The sequence below is a fragment of the Mauremys mutica genome, chromosome 10, assembly GCF_020497125.1.
Source record: "Mauremys mutica isolate MM-2020 ecotype Southern chromosome 10, ASM2049712v1, whole genome shotgun sequence".
Lineage (NCBI taxonomy): Eukaryota > Metazoa > Chordata > Testudines > Geoemydidae > Mauremys > Mauremys mutica.
In genome coordinates this window covers 50,621,314-50,640,881 of record NC_059081.1, presented here as the reverse complement: position 1 = coordinate 50,640,881, position 19,568 = coordinate 50,621,314, and the positions used below count along the sequence as shown (strand labels likewise).

Below are 19,568 nucleotides of genomic sequence, written 5' to 3'. Positions count from 1 at the left end.
CATAGATCAGGCCTTAGACTCTGAATCAGTTTGCCTCTGATCAAACAAAGGAGTGTTCATGAGAGAGTGCCAAAAGATTTATTTACAGCCTAGACTTCCCTGTTTTCCAGAGGCTGTTGGTCACCAACTGGCTTGGATGTGCTCCCTAACCTAAACTGAAATTATCCAGGCCTGTGATGAAAGCAATATTGGACAATATAAAAATGATACCTTTGAGGATACTGTTCCAGTAGCAGAGACTCAGTTCTTGTCTAGAGAGGGAAATTGACCCGAACAGCTATTTTGGAATAGTTCATCATATGGACACACAATTACTGAATAAAAGTCACTTTATTCTGGAATAATTACTTTGCTCAGTCCCAATATACTGAAAAGGGAAGAGGCTGTTCTGTGACTTTTTGCTTTGCAAGTTGTGAAGACAAACATTCAAAATGTCAGGAGCCCAGAACAAATCCTAAGAATTTAGAGGGGATGATACTATCAAAAAACACTACAAAACTTTATCTTTCTAAATTGTTTGTTCATTTTTCAGAGGTCTAGATCTAGGTCATTTTTTAGAGGCACATGCTCCTTTTTTTCAAATAGGAAACTAACTACTTGGAATAAAATTCCTCTCCAGAAAGGTCTTTGGTACCTGTTCCATAGCACCTCTCAACAATATGATGTTTTAATGATATATTTTGAAAAGGACCCCTGAAAATGGATGGAAAAGTAGAGTTGAGTTTTGGCATGGATCCAAAGTGGATAGTATAGCTCTTTTGATGTCTTGGTCCAAGTAGTCAAATTCCACATCTGAAGAAAAATAGAACAAATGGCCCCCAGTTGGTAGAGAAAAGGGAAGTCAGGATTGGTATGAAGTTTCCTTCTCAAATTCTTCGAAAACTGCTGTTTTTAAATATAATATATTGTGGATGAAAGATCAGAAGCAAAAGATTATCTATCATGCCTATGACCACAATGGTATGATTTCGCAGATGACTATATCTTCCCTTCTAACGAAAATAGAAGACTGATGAGAAAGAATACTAGAGTCGTCTGTAGCAGTGTACTGCTGCCTCATTTGCTTGTTAGATAATTTAGCCCTCAAGCTAACCCAAAACTCCTTCGTCTTAGATACTAAAAGTTCATATAAAAGTCCAAAATCTTCACCTAGCCTTCTTCCCTGAATAACACCCCTCCCTCAAGTGTCAGTTTTAAATCTTCAGCTCTTCTTCCCTCCCTGAGGTATAAGAGCAATGCCCCTTGTAGTTCTCCCAGTTTCAAAGAGGAGCTCAAATCCTCTCAACTCCAGTCTTGGGGCCTTTGACAATGTAGGAAGCATCAGGTCAGACCAGCTCACCTTGTTTCTCCTTCTCCGGAACTACTTCATGAACTCTCTCTCCTTGGACTATTCCAGAAACCCTCCTGTTGCTAGCTACTTGTTTGCACAGCAGCTGGAGAGGTGTTTCCCAGCACCGATAGACAGACATGCGTTAACTCTGTTGAAGTTAGCATGGTAAAAATAGCGGCATGGCCATGGCAGCATTGGCAGTAGTTTAGGCTAACTGTCTGAGTCCCTACTCAGGGGATTGGGCAGCACTGTACTAAGGCAGCTAGCCCGAGCTGATGTCTATACCACAGTGGCCATACTGCTATTTTTAGTGCACTAGCTTGAGCTGAGCTAGCACATCTGTCTAACTGTCCTAGGAAGCACCCTCCCAGCTACTGTGTAGACATACCCTGGGCCTTTGTCCTACAATCCTTTCACAGTACCCTTCTCAAAGCTCTTTTTACAGGGAGACCAAAAGCTCCTGCCCTTTCTGGTCTTCCTCCTCCCTAGAGAAATCCAAAGGACATGAAGAGAAGAAATTCTTTAAATTGGCTATGCACCAGTGCAAGAAGCCTGGATAACAAACAAGAAGAATTGGCTTTGCTCATTTATGAGCATAAATGAGATCTAGTTGGTACTATTGAAACCTGGTGGGATAATTCACTTGATAACCATTTTTAACATGCCAATCTATTTAGGAAGTACTGAGTGGGCAGAAGGAGAGGGCCGCTCTGTCAAAATTGGCATTACCTGTTTCTGAGTTACTGACATGTCAGAAGAAAATTATCTTGAATGCTCATGGATCAATGCCCTAACAAATAAAGCACAAGATGGAGTATTAGTTTGGTGTCTACAACCAAATCACACTAGGAACAGGATTAGTATCTCTTTAAACACCTGTCTGTAATGTGTAGTAAAAAAAGCTGCGTGATCATGGGAGAACATACATTTGAGTTAGAAATGCTGGAGGTTTCATGCTGCCTGTACTAAACATCCTTGGAATTTCTAATTATTATTGATAACAGTTACCTAACTCAAAGTGTTGAATCCAACATGGGGGATTCTATATAAAATCTTATCTTGACCAAGAGAACTAGAACTTGACAAAGAACTTGATCACAGAACTAAAAATTAGTGGCAATTTGTAATGTACAAACAGAATAAAGTCCAAACTGGTAATAGTTGGTGCTTCAAAAGAGCCACTATCACAAAGCTGAAAACAATTATAAGCCAAATCATAGAATCATAGGACTGGAAGGAACCTCAAGAGGTCATCTAGTCCAGTCCCCTGCACTCATGGCAGTATTATCTAGAAGTGTTTGTCTAACCTGCTCTTAAAAATTGCCAATGATGGAAATTCTACAACCTCCCTAGGCAATTTATTCCAGTGCTTAACTACCCTGATAGGAAGTTTTTCCTAATGTCCAACCTAAACCACCCTTGCTGCAATTTAAACCCATTGCTTCTTGTCCGATCCTCAGTAGTTAAGGAGAACAATTTTTCTCCCTCCTCCTCATAACCACCTTTTATGTACTTGAAAATTATTATGTTCCCTCTCAGTCAACAAATCCAATTTTTTCAGTCTTCCCTCAGAGGTCATATTTTCTAGACCTTTAATCATTTTTGTTGCTCTTCTCTGGACTTTCTCCAATTTGTCTACATCTTTCCTGAAATGTGGCACCCAGAACTGGACACAATACTCCATCATCTGTGAGGCAGAATTTAAACAGAAAAATGTGAATGATATTTGGGAATTATTTAAGAACACTAACAGATGCCAAAGAATCCACAATTTCACAATGAAGAAAAAAGGCCATACTGGTTAAAAACATTTACCTGGCTAAGAGGGGAAGTGAAGGCAGAAATAAAAATTAAAAAACAAAACAAAACACCAATATGTTACAAAAGGAAGAAAGGGGAAGTTGATAGCAATGAATAGAAATCATAAGCTAGGAACCGTAGAAAACTGATAAGGGATGCAAAGGAACACAATGAGAAATGTATGGCAAGCAGAGTTAAGGAAATAAAGAGTTTTTAAAGTGTATTAGAAACAAAAAGAACACTAGCAATTATATTGACCCATTACTAGACAGAAATGGTAGAATTAGCAACAATGCAGAAAAGGCAGGAGCATTAAAAAATGTTTCTTTGCTGTAATTGGGAAAAAAAGATGTAGTCATATCATATGCTGATGACACTTTTCGTTCCAATAGTAACTCAAGAGGATGTTAAACAGCAGCTACTAAAGTTAGACATTTTTAAATTTTCAGGTTTGGTTAACTTGTATCAGGGCATTTTTTATGAGCTTGCTGAAGAGCTCACTGGACTATCAGTGTTGCTTTTCAACAAGTCTTGAAACACTGGGAAAGTTCCAAACGATTAAAGCTGAAGATGTGCCAATATTTTAACAGGGCAATATTTTGGGGGATACTGAATGGCCTGTGTTAAACAGGATGTCACTAGATGATCGCAACAGTCCTTTCTGGCCTTGGAATTTATGAATAAACTTACTCCTTCCCAAACACTCTTTTAGTCTCTCCACCATGGCTTGCTGCTTCCCAGAATCTCTGAACAGAGATATCCTTGCTCCTTTCCTGCTCTCTCTGGACTATAACCCCAGAATTCCCCTGTTCTGAGAACCAGCCAAATATAGAATTTATATGGACCTGGAACCTCCTTTGAATGGTCAGTATGCTTTGTATCACGTTCCAAGACACATAAGCTGATGTCACTGAAGACCAAACTATTCCACAGAATGATCAGCTTGCCATGGATACCTCCAAAACAATCCCCAACCACCTTCATTTTGGTTCAAAACAAATCAGCAAGAAAAAGGGAAAGTCTATAAACATACCATAAAGAAAGAGTCAAAACACCCCTTGATCTTCAGGGCTTTCTACTCTGTTTACCTCTCAGAGGCAGTCTGGTGCTAACTCCTCTGGCTGGCTGGCAAAACATTGTTGCTCCTTAGCAGTTCCAAGCTCTTCCTATTCCTCCCTCTTGAATATAATTGGTCTTTCCCTGAGTCACTGCAGCTGTGGGTGTCTCACCCTAATTGCTATTTCTCATAGCTGAGGTAGGGCCTGGCTAGTTTGGCTATCTCCAGTCAGGGAGGGTTCTTAACCCTTTCCTGCCTGTACTTCGTGTGAGGTTCAAAACATGAGTTTGAAACACTGAATAGCAATGAGGCTCAGTCAGATCCATAACACCCCTATACTAAGACAAGGCTGAGTTGAGGGACATAAAAGGCTGTTTGCTTTTTAATACCTTACTTTCATTGAAGTCAGGGTGAATAAAAATAAATGATTTAAAAAAAATTAAAATCAAACTTTTACAATTTAAATTAAATACATTTTTCTTTTAAAAAATAAACCCATTTAAAATTAAATTTGAGCTTATAACAACCTATGTTAAGGCCTCACTTTTCCAAAATGTATTTAAATTATTTAAATTTAAAAAACAATAAGCAGTATGTGTTTGCCGATGAAGTTGTAAGGAAAGTCAAACCACTGAATTGGTGGAAGTCAGTGGCTAAACACCTGGAACCAGAATTTGCTGATGTGCTAAGCCAGCTTTTGATAGCAGTAGCCTCTTCTACAGGTCCACAGAGAATATTTTCTTCATTTCAATTTATTCAACTAATTCAGTACAATGAGTAAGTCATTCAAGTTAAGAAACCAATTGGGAGCTGAAAAAGCAGGAAAGCTTGTTTTCCTCTTCCCAATCTATGAATAAAAATGAGGTGGAGAGGACAAGATCTACTAGTTCTAAAATCTGGAAGGACAGGATGATGAGAAACAATAAGTTCAATTTAAACAAGAGATAATATAACACTTCCTTTGTTGAATAAATGAGAGTTTTAAAGACAAAACAACTTTTGATAAATTGTATGTATGTAGCACATTTAAGATTGTTTTTATTACTTAAATTGAACTATCTTAAAATATTGTTTTTTGGACTTTTTAATTTAATTCCAATTTCCATCTAACTAAAGCTTGACACAAATCACAAATAAAAAATATTTAATTATCTAGTAAACAAGAAATTCATCATTCACCATTTTCTAACATCATAAAGATAAAATTAAGAAATTCAGTAAATGTATGTTAAGCTATATAATTGCTTAAATAAATGTGCATCGATCCAGTGCCCTCTCCTGATTAGCAAAAAGTGCCACCGCATTTACTGTAAAGGCTATATTTAATTGCAAATCAACATGTTTTAATGGTTACCCACCAATGAGAATCAACCTTTCTTTATGAAAGTAACCAAAAAGTACAAATTTAAAAAAGATTAAAATTGATGGTTTAAACAAAATATCATATTTTCTGATTTAAATCAGCGATTTAAATCAATCCACTCTGATTGAAGTATCTTGAGGCCTTCAAATTGTCCTCTCTTGAGAGAAGCTGACAAACCAGGAATTTCAATGGTCCAGTAAGGCCACCCGATCTGAATACTTAGACATTTTCTTTGGAACTCTAACCAACGACTTTGAATCCAAGTTTCAAATCTCTGAGAATTAAATGCCCTGCTGTCAAAGCTTACTCCACACCATCTGAAAGCTGAGTGTCTCTCCAGAATTCCCATAACAGGATCCAAAGGAATCAAAGATGTAAAACCACAGAAGTTTTCTTAGTTATTTTTCAACTAACACTAAACTAGCATTATCACCAATTGTCCTAAATTTAAACCTATATTGGTACAAAACTAGAAAGTGTACAAGAAGAAAACATTCCAAAACTGATTGTGTCAACAGAAGGAAAAGAGCTGAGGAAAAGGGCATAGGTTTTTATAACTATAGTTTGCAATATGAACTGACTGCAGATCTGACATGTACACCCTAAAAGATGAGCTTTAAAACAGGTTCTCAGGCATACTGGATACAGCACAAAATTCGTATCAATGGACATCAGCAGAGGTAATTGTATGAAGAATTACTATTGCTGAAACTTCTTGAAAGTAAAAGGAAATTCAGCTATTTGCTGGACCAACATTCAGCACTGATTTTATTCTAATAACATTTTTACAGGAGTATGTGCAGTAGAGTGGCACAGGAAGGGTGAAGAGAATCTCTTCAGTACCACTGCCATCCCAGTTGTAGCCCTAGTTGAGCTATCACATAACAGGGGCAACTCTCCAGGGGAAATAAAATATATTGCACCTGTTTACAAATGTGTTCAGCTATTATTCATCTTTACCTTGACTCTCCTTCTGATGAAATACATGTTTGTGCCAGAATCACTTCCCATCATGACTATGCCAATGGCCTCTTAAGGTCTTCCTAAATCCCTACTTGCTAAACATCAGGGAATCCTGAATGCTACTGTCAGATCACTCTCTCATTGCAATATCAATCCTATCATCTGTGACCTTCACTGGCTTTGTATCTATTGCCAAATCTATTAAAAAATTTCTACATATAGCCACTGCACACTTACTCTGTGATCTCATACCAAGCTGCTCCACTGCCCACCCACTTCACTGTTCCAACCTTCTCCTTGCCACATTTTGCATTGTGATATTAAAGGATTGCAGGTGTCCAGTGCTGGTACTGTAGATAGGCAACCCAAGCAGGTGCATTTGGCACCTTTTACTCAGTCATGATGTCATGGACTGGCCCTCGGACTTGCAATGAGGGGAAAAAGAGCCAAGGATCTGCCAGCTCTTTATGGCAGTCAGCATAACTGACTGGAGAGCTCAAGAGAAGAAAGAGCAGGAGGGCTACAGATTCTCTGGCTAGGTCTACACTGCGGGAGGGGAGTTGACCTAAGATACGCAACTTCAGCGAATAGCGTAGCTGAAGTCGGCGTATATTAGGTCATTTTACCTGGCCATGAGGACGGCGGCAAGTCGACCACTGCCGCTCCCCCGTCGACTCCGCTTCTGCCTCTTGCCACGGTGGAGTTCTGGAGTCGACGGCAGAGTGATCGGGGATCAATTTTATCGCGTCTAGTGTAGACACGATACATCGATCCCCAATAGATTGATCACTACCCACCGATCCGGTGGGTAGTGTAGACATACCCTCTGATGAAGGAAAGGGCCTACCAAAATAGGAGCAAAAACTGGGGAAAGAGGCTATTACAACTACTGCTGCTGCTTGCCCTCAGTGAGGCACCAGAAACACAGAACAGGCAAAAACAAAGGTTTGGCAGAAAAAAAGGGTGTGTATGGAGAAGAGTAAAAGAACACAAGGAATGACATGGGACGGGAGAGGATGCAGAGGAAGGATAAGAGAAAAAGGAGGCAGGGGAGAGACAACTAATGGAAAAGGGAAAAGCTTGATAAATGAAAGGAGAAAAACAGAAACATAAAGCACCACATTCTACTTGCTTTTTGATTTTACATAGAGTATCTATCTAGATTGTATTCATCAATGGTGTAACTCCAAATTTTTGATGAAGTTCATCCCAGATTATTTGGCCCATTAAGTTTAATTTTATTTTAGAGAAAGATGGTTATCACAATATTAAAATACAATATGTATAGATCTATAGTTTTATCTATATATCACAGGACATAGGGCTATACCTTACATCAGCTTGGAAACTGAAGGCCGGAGCAGAATGGGGCAGCTGACTTGCTGTGTGGAATTTTTTGCCAGGACCCCAGGACAAGAGGTGCCCATAATCTCCAAGAGCATGAGCTCTAGAGAACAATATAGTGAGCCTGTCTATACTTTATTATTCTATATAATTCCAATTTTGTACCCAATTCCTCTTTTTAAAAACAAATTACTACTGTATGTTTTTTTATTTGGAAAAGTGGAAAACCAAAGATCAAATTAAAAATCTTAAAATCAAACAGGAGACAAACGTTATCTGATTTCAAACTGTATTAAGAGGCAGCAACACTTTTATTCCTTGTCTCCTGTACACTATGCTTGCATGCATCTATGGCTGAATTTGGAGTTGAATGCTTTAAACTGTCGGTGGGTACTTACAGAATGGAGCACTGTGTTATAATACTCTTATATCTATGTAATACATTCGGGATGGTGGAACAATTTTTATAGTGGGGGTGCTGACAGCCATAGAACCAAACTGTAAACCTTGTATATAATGGAAACCACTTCAAGCCAGGGGGTACAGCAGCACCCTTAACACCCTTAGTTCCAGTACCTAATGATACATTTCAATCTAAAGTAATCTTAACATGCTTTAAAAACTAAAACACAGAGATCATTTCATCAACCACTGAAACACAGCTACCTCAGGAATGAAATGCAACAACTGTTTCACAGTATACAGCACAGGACAGGAAGCGAAGAAGAATGCCATATCTAATTCAAATTGCAGGGGGAATTTAGTTAGGAAGAATGTAATTATCCAGTTTGGAATTTGGCCAGGCCATTAGGGTTAACATCTTATACTTATAGAGTCCCATGGGAATTTTAACAACCACATGTGTTCAGGACCTTGGTTTCACATCTCAACCTCCAGGAGCACAGGGCTCTAACACATGCTGGGCCACTGGTTTAGTATGGAATTAAAGGGAAGGGTGCCATCTGCTGCATTACCATCACTAGTTCTCATAAGAACTCATAAGAACTAGTTGTTCCTTAGAGGTCTTCTATCCAAGTAACTACTCAAGTCAATATTGCTTAGTTTGTGACATCTGATGGAAACTTAGTAGATGATAGCATGATTGCAAGCTGCACAGTATACAGTACATCAAGACAATCCCAACTGTTTTTTTTAAAGCCAGGCAGAAAATGAAAATGATCAAAGAACATATAAAAGACCAAGACCCAGTCCATCATTTCAATTTCATAAAAATACTAAGAATTATTATCAGTGAAAAAGTTCAGGGGTCTACAATTATCTCAGCAGTTAGGTGAAACCACTGAATTAATCTTCTAAGTAACAAACTGAGATCAAATATCTTTGTTAACATAAATATACATCAACCAACAAAACACAACTCAGATGACCTTATTAGCAATAACTCATCAATATAGTCTATTTGCCAAGCTCAAGAAGCTCTGAGAAACATCAGAAGACTAAAACAACATCACTGTGCTGCTCTTTCATTTCTACACTAAATATCCATTGCTGTTTCAAGTAAGGTTGTTAGACATGTTTCTTGGTCAATGTATCTTTTATGTTCTCGGGGGTATTTGTGTGTGCTTAGACTCTTTTTGCCTAAGTAAGATATAAAATGAAAATGAAAAAAAAAGGCAATCCTTGTTTTATGTTACTGCTGAGAATTTTGGAACTCAATCAAGATAAAAAAATGAGGGGTAGGAGGAAACATCAGCCTACAGCCCACATTGTTTTCCTTTATTTTTTTCCCTGTAATCTCTAAGGAACAATTCAAAATTTGGTCTTGCTTCTGCCTCTTTGTGACAGGTGTTCAGTTCTGGTACTCATTCTATAGCAGATCTGGTTCCCTGATAAACTGGAATTGGAAGTGGACATAAGGCGGTGGCATCCACTAAAGAAGCTGAGGAATAGGGCTAAGGATTCTAACATCTGGTACAACAACAACAGGACCCCCTGACCTCAGCCCCTTAACCTTTGTACAAGGAGAAGGTGGTTGGGTATCAGTGATGGAACCAATTGTGGAGGACTAGGGAGCTGATATTCCACAGATGGAATCATCATCTGTACAAATGACTGTACAAATGACTGCAGATTAATTTACAAATGAGTTAAGTAATAAAGTTGTGGCCTAATTAAACAACATCACTTGTATCTTGTCTTTATTTCTGTGTGTCCAAGACAATGTCCAGCACATCTACAATTGTAGATGAGCCTTTTTCCACTGGGAACTGGAAGCATCTGGATCTGAGTTCCTGTAGGTAGTATGAAGGCCTCTAAGTGTTCCTCAACATTGTGTCTGCTGTATACTCATGAACATGCAGTTGCTTTACATATATCTTCTATCATATTTAGGATGATGCAATCTCCCTCACATAGAATACTTTGAGGCCTGGCAGATGCTTTTGTCTTATTGCTAAGCTTTTGAGAGTTTGTAACCTGTAAGCTTTACCACCATGTTCTTAGCCAACTTATTCTCTTTATATCATAAATAAAAGGCAACAGAACAAAGCAATAGATTTTCTAAAAAATTCTGTCATATAGGTATATATTTTGAGAGTGTCTATCTTATATTCAAAATTACCCCTTAGGATGTGGGAAGTTATCACAGATGTAAGGTAGAACTACCTCTTGAGACCTCGGAAAAGTTGGACATTTTGGGTTGTAAGTATTCTGACAATTTCGGAACTTCATTGTCCATATGGAGAGTTTGGCATCTTCTACTGATAATGTTTGCTCACTCACAGACTTTCTTTGCAAATTATAGTGAAGAGGAAGGCTGTCCTGAGGTATCAGAAAAGACATGGGTGCTTCTAAGCATTAAGCATTAAGACTGAACATTTCCCAGAAAATACATTAACTAGGTGGCTAGAGCATTCTGTAAACTTTTATGAATCTTGCAATATGGGGGTGAATGTATAAGGTCTTCTCTGGGCAGGAATAAGTCACCAAAGTATTAGCTATGACATGTAACTTAAAAGAGCTGGGGCTCAAGTCTACTTATTGGCCATCTTATGGACACTATAAGGTTCTGAAGACTGGAAAGTTCCTTATTTTCCATGAAGATTTGTGATACCACTATTTTAACTGGAGCCACATCCCTAAATATGCATTCCAGGAAATTCTCCAGAGTCCTTTCTATGGTGCTCATCATGGTAGTACAAGTGCCTCACAATAAAGTTACAAGGCAGAGCTTTACTGAGTGAGAGCAAGAGGTTGATTCTTGTTTGGAATATCTCTGATTCTCCATTATTTCCTTTTATACTGTCAGGTTGTAAGCTTATGGTGAACAGGTCTGAGTACCAGACTGGTTCCTATTGTAGATCTGGGGTAAAATTTTCAAAGGTGCCTAAGTCCCATTTTCAAAAGTTGCTTAGGCACTTAGGAACCCACTGATTTTCAGTAAGATTGATTCTGCTATGTGCCTAAGAAACAGATTTTTAAAGGGATTTAGGTGCCTAAAGATGCAGATACGCACTTCACAGAATTTTCAAAAATGCTCAGGTCCCATGGATTTCAAGTCACTTTTGCAAATTTTACCTCTGGTCTGGGAGGAATCTTTACCAGTCCTTGCACTACTATATGTAAGATGGCTAAAAACAATGGCCTCTAGGACAGTGGTAGGCAGTGATTTTCAGTTAGGCTTCTCTCTCTCTCTAGTTTTTGTATTACTCTTGCTAGTAAAGGAGTCAGAAGGAAGGCATATAACAAAAGCCCAAGCCAATCTTGAGGCACTGTATCAAGGTCAGTGTAACAACTCTCCCATTCTGGAGGAGTTTCTTTTTAAACTTCTCTGTATTTTAGACCTAGGGGAATTCTCTCTCCTAAAATGGGTTTTTGAAGGGCACTCTCAGAAAGGCCCTCAACTCTGCAACTTCTGCTACCCTCACCACCCACCCACCCAGTCTGAGAGAGCCTCAGTCTGTTAATTTTTAGGGCATGATGCAAGATGCATCAGTTTGCCTGAGAAGTAGATTAGAGAAGGCTGAATATCTGTTGGATGGGGGATTTTATTAACATTTGTTAATTAGCTTGTTGTCGAGTTCTTTAACTGGGAGTTTCTAATCTGTGTTTTATTTTTGTGCATGTGCTCAGAGATATTTGATATGCATACCTTATGAATTGAAAAAACTGTTAGATAAACAGATTTTATATGCTAGAAGGTCCATAATATATTGACAACAAATCTTTTTATATGGATTGCTTTTAGATACAAGAGATTTTTTCAGCCACACGAAGTTTTTCTAATTCTTTCCTTTTTGTTCCTGGATTATTTTACACACACACACACACACACACACACACACACACACACACACACACACACACACACACACACACACACACACGTTCTGGCCCTGGCCCTTGTTTGTTTAGGTAGTAAACCAATACATATTGGTTGAGGTATAGCAAATGGAAATGCACAAGGGCCAGAATTGTTGCTTGGAAATCTAGCTGGTTTATTTTCTAAGAAGTGTTCACCATACTCCCCGGCTTAAGTGTGGCCCTAGATAGATACCTCAGCATATGACACTGTGATTAATTTTTTCCTTAATGGTACTAGGAATAGAGTCACCTGCTCCATTATTCACAAAGCCAGTGAGGAGAGTACTTCAGTACAATTTTCACCAGTCTCATAGCTGAATCTCAGTGCCAGTTCTATTTTTTTATGCATGGTTTCCTTTGGAAAGAAATATTCTTCATTTGGGAAAACAACATCTTTCAGGTGGGATGCCAATACTGCAGCCTTTGAGAGCCATGACAAGTTATTTATCTATTTTTGATGTCCCTTTTGGAATAAATAGAATGTTCAGCACCAGCTCTTAAACCATCTAAACTTATTAGGTTGTACCCATCCTGCCTTTATTACAGTTGCTACTGTAACATTTAGTCCTTTGAGCCTAAGAAAAAGTGAGCTGATTCTCCAGTGTAGTGCAGCCACTTTGCCCAACTCTATGGTATAAACTGGCCCTAAAGTCAGGGCCGCCCAGAGGGGGCAGCATGTGGGGCAATTTGCCCCAGGCCCTGGGCCCCAGAGGGGCCCCCACGAGAGTTTTTCAGGGCCCCTGGAGCGGGGTCCTTCACTCGCTCCAGGAGCCCCGGAAAACTCTAGCGGGGCCCGGGCCCTTGGAGTTTCTTCCGCTCTGGATCTTCGGCAGCAATTCGGCGGCAGGCCCCCCCCGCCAAAAACCCCAGGCCCCCTGAATCCTCTGGGCAGCCCTGCCTAAAGTCAGCATTACTTGCCCAGGGAACATCACCCTAATGGAAAAGGGATCTTATATCCCTATGCCACACTGATTTCTGGCTGCATTTCAAGCCCCTGTGGAGCTGTTTGTTGCCCATGTAAGGCTATGTCTACACTGCACTTTTGTCGGCCAGGGGTGTGAAAAAAAACACACCCCTCTCCAACAAAAAGGCTTTAATGAAAAGCACCAGTGTGAACAGCGCTTTGTCAGCAGGAGACACTCTCCAGCCAACAAAGCTACCACTCCCTCATTGGAGATGGTTTTCTTTTGTTGGCAGGAGAGCTCTCTCCTACCGACAAAGAGCAGCTACACTGCAAACTGCAGCGTAGACATAGCCTAAGTTACAGCAGTCCTTAGATTGTTGTAACCTCGTGCAGAGTGACTGGCCCAGACCAGGTTCAGCACCAGGATTAGGGCACTGCGACACACCTCAAAATGCTCTATTAGGATCACCAATTGAGAGTCTCATGAACGGCACAAAAACTTTAATATTAATGTGTAACATACTTATTGAGCCAAACCTCGAAGTAGTTACAAAAGAAGCACACACCAGCAAACAAGACTGAAGTAACACTACTACAAAAATGCCCATTACCTCCATTGCAAATGAAAGAGTATATTATATGTTGAAGGGAAAATGGCTGGCAACCTACCACGATAATAACCATGCTATCTGCACCAACGTTGTACGCCACAACTCATGAGGGACAGTTCTAAAGATGGAACCAAAGACATGTAAATAAAATCAAGGAGGACACTGGATCTCTGTTTCTTAAGGTCATCCAGAATGCTGTTCACAGACAGAAGTAATACATGCCCACCAGGAGGAGTAATCACAGGCTCCAGATGGTGGATAACTCTCAGCACTGAACAGGCCACCACAGAAGGAACTATTCTGAAAACAAAAAAGTGACTCTGCAATTATGAAGCCATCGAGGTTCCAAGACAGTAGTCTTTGCCTGATGTCCAAAGAGAGGTCTTTCATCTATCAGGAAGTTCAGGTTGTCTCTTCTGACCTTTATCCTTGGCATCTCAATTTATGTTTTTTATTGATCAGTTGCATTATTTTAGATTGGTATTGTATTTAACTTCCTTTTAAAAAAAATTAAAAGGAAGACAATATTAATCACTGAAGTCAGTGGATACTGATCCCTGTTTAACCAACAGTGGTATTAACTTTTATAACCCTGGTGACTGCACAAGGAAATTAAATTTAATTTCTCATCAGCATTCCTGTTTGTCAGATTTTTAAACACAGACTGCACAATGTTTTTGCTGAGTTTGTTTCCTATCTATGACCTTGGAATGAGCAACAGTCAAATTGACATTCTGAGTAGCCTATTCCCTTAACTCTATCTTAACAAGAATATCATCCAGAAATTCTGTGGCAGTATCTAATTAATATCAAGATTGTTTAGATTCTTTATGAAGATCTAGACATGATGCTAAGCTAAATGGAAAGGAAGGTTACTTACTTTGTACGATAACTGGAGTTCTTTGAGATGTGTGGTCTGTATCTGTATTCAACTTGAGGTGCACATGCTCCATGTGCCTGAAATCAGAGGATTTTTCACTAGATATGGCCATTGGTCTGCACCTGAGCCCTTCTCCTCCTAGTGCTTTGAACTGACAGCATAAGGGGCAATGCAGACAAACCACCTCTTCAGTTCCCTTTATACCTCAAATAGCCCTAGGATAAGACTCCATAGTGGAGGGATACAAGGGCAGGTAGTGAAATACAGATTGGGATCACACATCTCAAAGAATTCCAGTTACTGTAACAAGGTAAGTAATCTTCATTTCTTCTTCTAGTGATGGTCCCTATATACATAGGGAGGAGGAGGGTGTGAAGGACCTTGCTTCACCACAGATTGTAGGACTGCTCTGCCAAGAGATGCAACTGCTGTAGGAGCCTGTACCAAGGCACAATGTCTCACAAAGATATGAACAGAGCCCCACATTGCTGCTCTGCAGATCTCTAGGAGAGGGATGTTTCATAGCGAGGTCACTGATGTAGCCTGGACTCTAGTCAAGTGCACCCTTCCACTTTGACAGAGAGGGGTCACAGTCAGCTCACAACAAAGCAGGTTGCAGCCTGAAATCCATTTGGACAGTCTCTGTGAGGAGAGAGGAAGCTTCCCCTCTCATATGTTAGGCAAGCAAACAATGAGTTTGGGAAATTTTCTGAATAACTGCATCCTCTACAGGTAGGCTAAAGCTCAACAGACATCCAGAGGGTGGAACTTCCTGTCCTCTCTGGTGGCATAGTGCTTCAGATAGAAGACAGGTAAGTGGATGACAGGTAAGTGGATGAATTCCAAGATTACTTTGGGAGTGAACTTAGCGTGTAACCTCAAGGAAACCTTATCCTTATGGAAGACTGTATAAGAAGTGGTAGCCGTAGGGGAGCTGGGTGCCCTTATTCTTCTGGCTGTGGTGATTGCAACCAGAGATGCAACCTTCACAGAGATGTGTGAATGAACATGAAGCTAAAGGTTTAAATGGGGTATTGATCAATGCTGATAGGACAAGATTGAGATCCCACATCAGGGTAGGTTTCAGCACATATTGGATCAGTCCCTTCAGAAACCTTATTATAGCAAGATGAGCAAAGATTGAATGGCTCTCCATCGGAGAGTGAAAAGTGCTAATGGCTATCAAGTGTACTCAGAAGGAACTGATGGATAGCCCTAACATTTTTAGAGGGAGGTGGTGGTCTAGAATAGTAGGGATCTCAGAACCTTCCAAGGTTATCTGACAATGCAGGTTACAGGTAGAAAAGCTTTTCCATTTTGCTGTGTAGTATACTTCCATGGAATCTTTCCCAGTATTGTTAAAGATGGATTGTACCACCTCTGAGCATGACTTTTCTAAGTCCATCATCTATCCAAATATCATGCTGTTAGATGATGGGATGCTGGGTTGGGATGTCTGCTTTTGTCCTGAGTCAGTAGGTTTGAGAAGAGCTAAATATGCATGTGTGGTCGCAAGGACATCTGAAGAATGCTCAGGAACCAGAACTGCATGGACCATTGGAGAGCAATCTTGTCTGATCTTCCTCAGGCATCAAGATAAAAGAGATGAGCAGAAATCTGTACATCAGTTGTTCTGACCATTGAACTAGAAATGCATCCCCTCTGGAGTTGTGGAGGCATGGGCTGGATATTTTTTTCCACAATGGGAATCCCCACTTCTTAAGGATGTTCTATATCCCCAAGTTGTGTAGTTCCCGCTCTTGAATTCTGAAGAAATGTCTACTGAGACTGCGTGACAAGTGTGTATGCATCTCTGGAAGATGCACTGCTGAATTGCACCAATTCCAGCGATTGACAGCTTCTATGAAGAGAAGGGTAGATTTTGCTCTTCCTTTTTTGTTGATATAATAAACTGTTGTCATGTTGTATGACTTAACTTGAAAGTGCAAGGTCTGAATAAATGGTTGGAATTGTTTTCCAGGCTTCATGTACTGCACACAACTCCAGAAAGCTTATGTGCAACTGGAATTCTTGGTGGGTCCAGTTTTATGTGTTTGTCAAAGTAGGTTCCCCACCCTAGCAGGGAGGCATCTGTAATCATTTTTTATCTGGGTGGAGGAGGGATGACAGAAACCCCCATGAACACAGTTGCCCTGTTTCCCCACCAGGATAGTTAAGTCAGAACTCTGTGGGGGAGCAAGATCAGTTTGTCCATGCTGTCCTTCCTTTGCACATAGACCGTCTGTGACAAAACCTGTAGACAACAAAAAATGAAGTCTTGTAAAGGGAGTCACGTAAGTACATGAGGCTGTGTGTCCTAGAAGACAAATTTGAACTATTGTCCATAGGCTCAGCCAAAACTGAACAATGAGGTCTTTCATAGCCTGGAATCTGTCCTGAGGTAGGTATGCTTTGGCTTTGATTGAATCTAGAGTTATTCCAATAAAGTCTATAGTCTGTATGTTTACATGGAGTCCTACAGAGTGAAGAACGGTAAGGACAGGATTGTCGTCCATACTTTGTGATATGACTGCCCTGTGAGCAGCCAATCATCGAGGTAGGGAACATTGACAAACTCTGACAATGCAGATGACCTGCCACTACTAACACCACCTTTGTGAATACTAACGGTGCTGCCAAGAGGCCAAAGGGGAGCACTCTGTATTGGCATTGGTTTAGGAGATTCCTATGCTTCAGCAGAGGCCTATGTGCAGAGTAGATGTCTTTGTGGAAACAAGCATCCTTTAAATCTACAGCTGTGACCCAATTGCCTTAGTTTAGTGAAGGGATTATAGAGGCCAGAATGATCATTCTGAACCCCAGGCAGCTGTCTCAGGGTACGTCTACACTACAAGACTATTTCGAATCTACTTAACTCGAATTTGTGGAATCGACCTTATGAAGTCGAATTTGTGTATCCACACTAAATACACTAATTCGACTGTCTGAGTCCACAGTAACGGGGCCAGCGTCGACTTTGGAAGCGGTGCACTGTGGGAAGCTATCCCACAGTTCCCGCAGTCCCCGCTGCCCATTGGAATGCTGGGTAGAGCCCCCAATGCCTGCTGGGGGAAAAAATGTGTCGAGGGTGGTTTTGGGTAACTGTCATCATTCAACCGTCACTCCCGCCCTCTCTCCTTGAAAGCGCCGGTGGGAAATCTGTTCACGCCCTTCTCTGGTCGGTTACAGCTCGGACGCCACAGCACTGCGAGCATGGAGCCCTCTGCGATCATCGCTGCACTTATGGCCATTGTCAACTCCTCGCACCTTATCGTCCACCTCTTCCACAGTCAGCTGCTGAGAAATCGGGTGAGGAGGCTCCGTCAGCGCGGTGAGGACAGGAAGTCACAGAGTGGCACAGACCTCTCACAAAGCAGGGTACGCCGCGCAGTGGAGATCATGGTGGCAATGGGTCAAGTTCATGGTGTGGAATGGCGATTCTGGGCCCGGGAAACAAGCACGGACTGGTGGGACCGCATAGTGCTGCAGGTCTGGGATGAATCACAGTGGCTGCGAAACTTCAGAATGCGTAAGGGCACTTTCCTTGAACTCTGTGACTTGCTGTCCCCTGCCCTGAAGCGCCAGGACACCCGGATGTGAGCAGCCCTGACTGTGCAGAAGCGAGTGGCCATAGCCCTCTGGAAACTTGCAACGCCAGACAGCTACCGGTCAGTAGCGAACCACTTTGGCGTTGGCAAATCTACCGTAGGGCTTGCTGTGATTCAAGTAGCCCACGCAATCGTTGAGCAACTGCTCTCAAAGGTAGTGACTCTAGGAAACGTCCAGGTCGTCAGAGATGGCTTCGCCACGATGGGATTCCCAAACTGCGGTGGGGCTATAGATGGGACTCACATCCCTATCCTGGGACCAGCCCACCAGGCCAGCCATTACATTAACCGAAAGGGCTACTTTTCTATGGTGCTGCAAGCACTGGTGGACCATAGGGGACGTTTTACCAACATCTACGTCGGGTGGCCGGGCAAGGTTCATGACGCGCGTGTGTTCAGGAACTCTGGTCTGTTTAAATGCCTCCAGGCAGGTATTTTCTTCCCGGACCACAAAATAACGGTTGGGGATGTGCAGATGCCTACAGTGATCCTCGGGGACCCAGCCTACCCGCTAATGCCCTGGCTCATGAAGCCCTATACAGGCGCCTTGGACAGTGAGAAGGAACTCTTCAACTACCAGCTGAGCAAGTGCAGAATGGTGGTGGAGTGTGCTTTCGGACGTCTCAAGGGGAGATGGCGGAGCTTACTGACTCGCTCGGACCTCAGCGAAAAAAATATCCCCGTTGTTATTGCTGCTTGCTGTGTGCTCCACAATCTCTGTGAGAGCAAGGGGGAGACCTTTATGGCGGGATGGGAGGTTGAGGCAAATCGCCTGGCTGCTGATTACGCTCAGCCAGACAGCCGTGCCGATAGAAGATCCCAGCGGGAAGCGCTGTGCATCCGGGAGGCTTTGAAAGCTAGGTTCCTCGGAGAACAGGGTAACCTATGACTCTCCAGTTGATTTACAGAGAAGCTGAACCTGAGCCTGTTTCAGTGACTGTTGACTTTGATCTGCGGTTACATACCCCGTTCTCCAGGTTTCCCCCCTTCCAACACACGTTTTAAAATAAATTTAATGGAACACTGATTATTAACAAAGTTTTCTTTAATTATGAATTCCTGTTCAAGGGTTGAAACATGGACGCAGACTGTGGTGGGTACGGTGTGCACTGATGTACAGACCGCTTCTACACTAGAGGAATGACAGGCTCCTGCTCCTACAGCGGTCTCTGGGGGGAGGACGGTTGCAGGTGGGTGTGCAGGAAGGGGTGGGTTTGCAGGAAGGGGTGAGGGGTGCCGTCTTTGGGACGGAATTTGGATGCAGGCTCTGGGCTGGGGGTTGGGGCGTAGGAAGGGGTGAGGGGTGTGTGGGAAGGGTGAGTATGTGTCCGTGGATGAGGGCTCTTGCTGGGGCTCAGGGCATCGGAGAGGCTCGTGGCTAGGGT

General features: G+C 41.6%; 1 long non-coding RNA gene across 3 annotated transcripts in view; it reads right to left on the bottom strand.

The window, feature by feature from the left end:
• The window catches only part of LOC123343312, a 76,754-nt gene that overhangs the window by 32,045 nt on the left and 25,141 nt on the right, over positions 1–19,568 (bottom strand). Inside the window, exon 1 of one of the 3 annotated variants that reach the window (XR_006572192.1) lies at positions 3,821–3,980. The exons of the other annotated variants lie outside the window; for them this stretch is intronic. This is a non-coding gene — a long non-coding RNA (uncharacterized LOC123343312). Of the gene's footprint in view, positions 1–3,820; positions 3,981–19,568 lie in introns of those variants that run through there. 3 annotated transcript variants of the gene reach the window in all.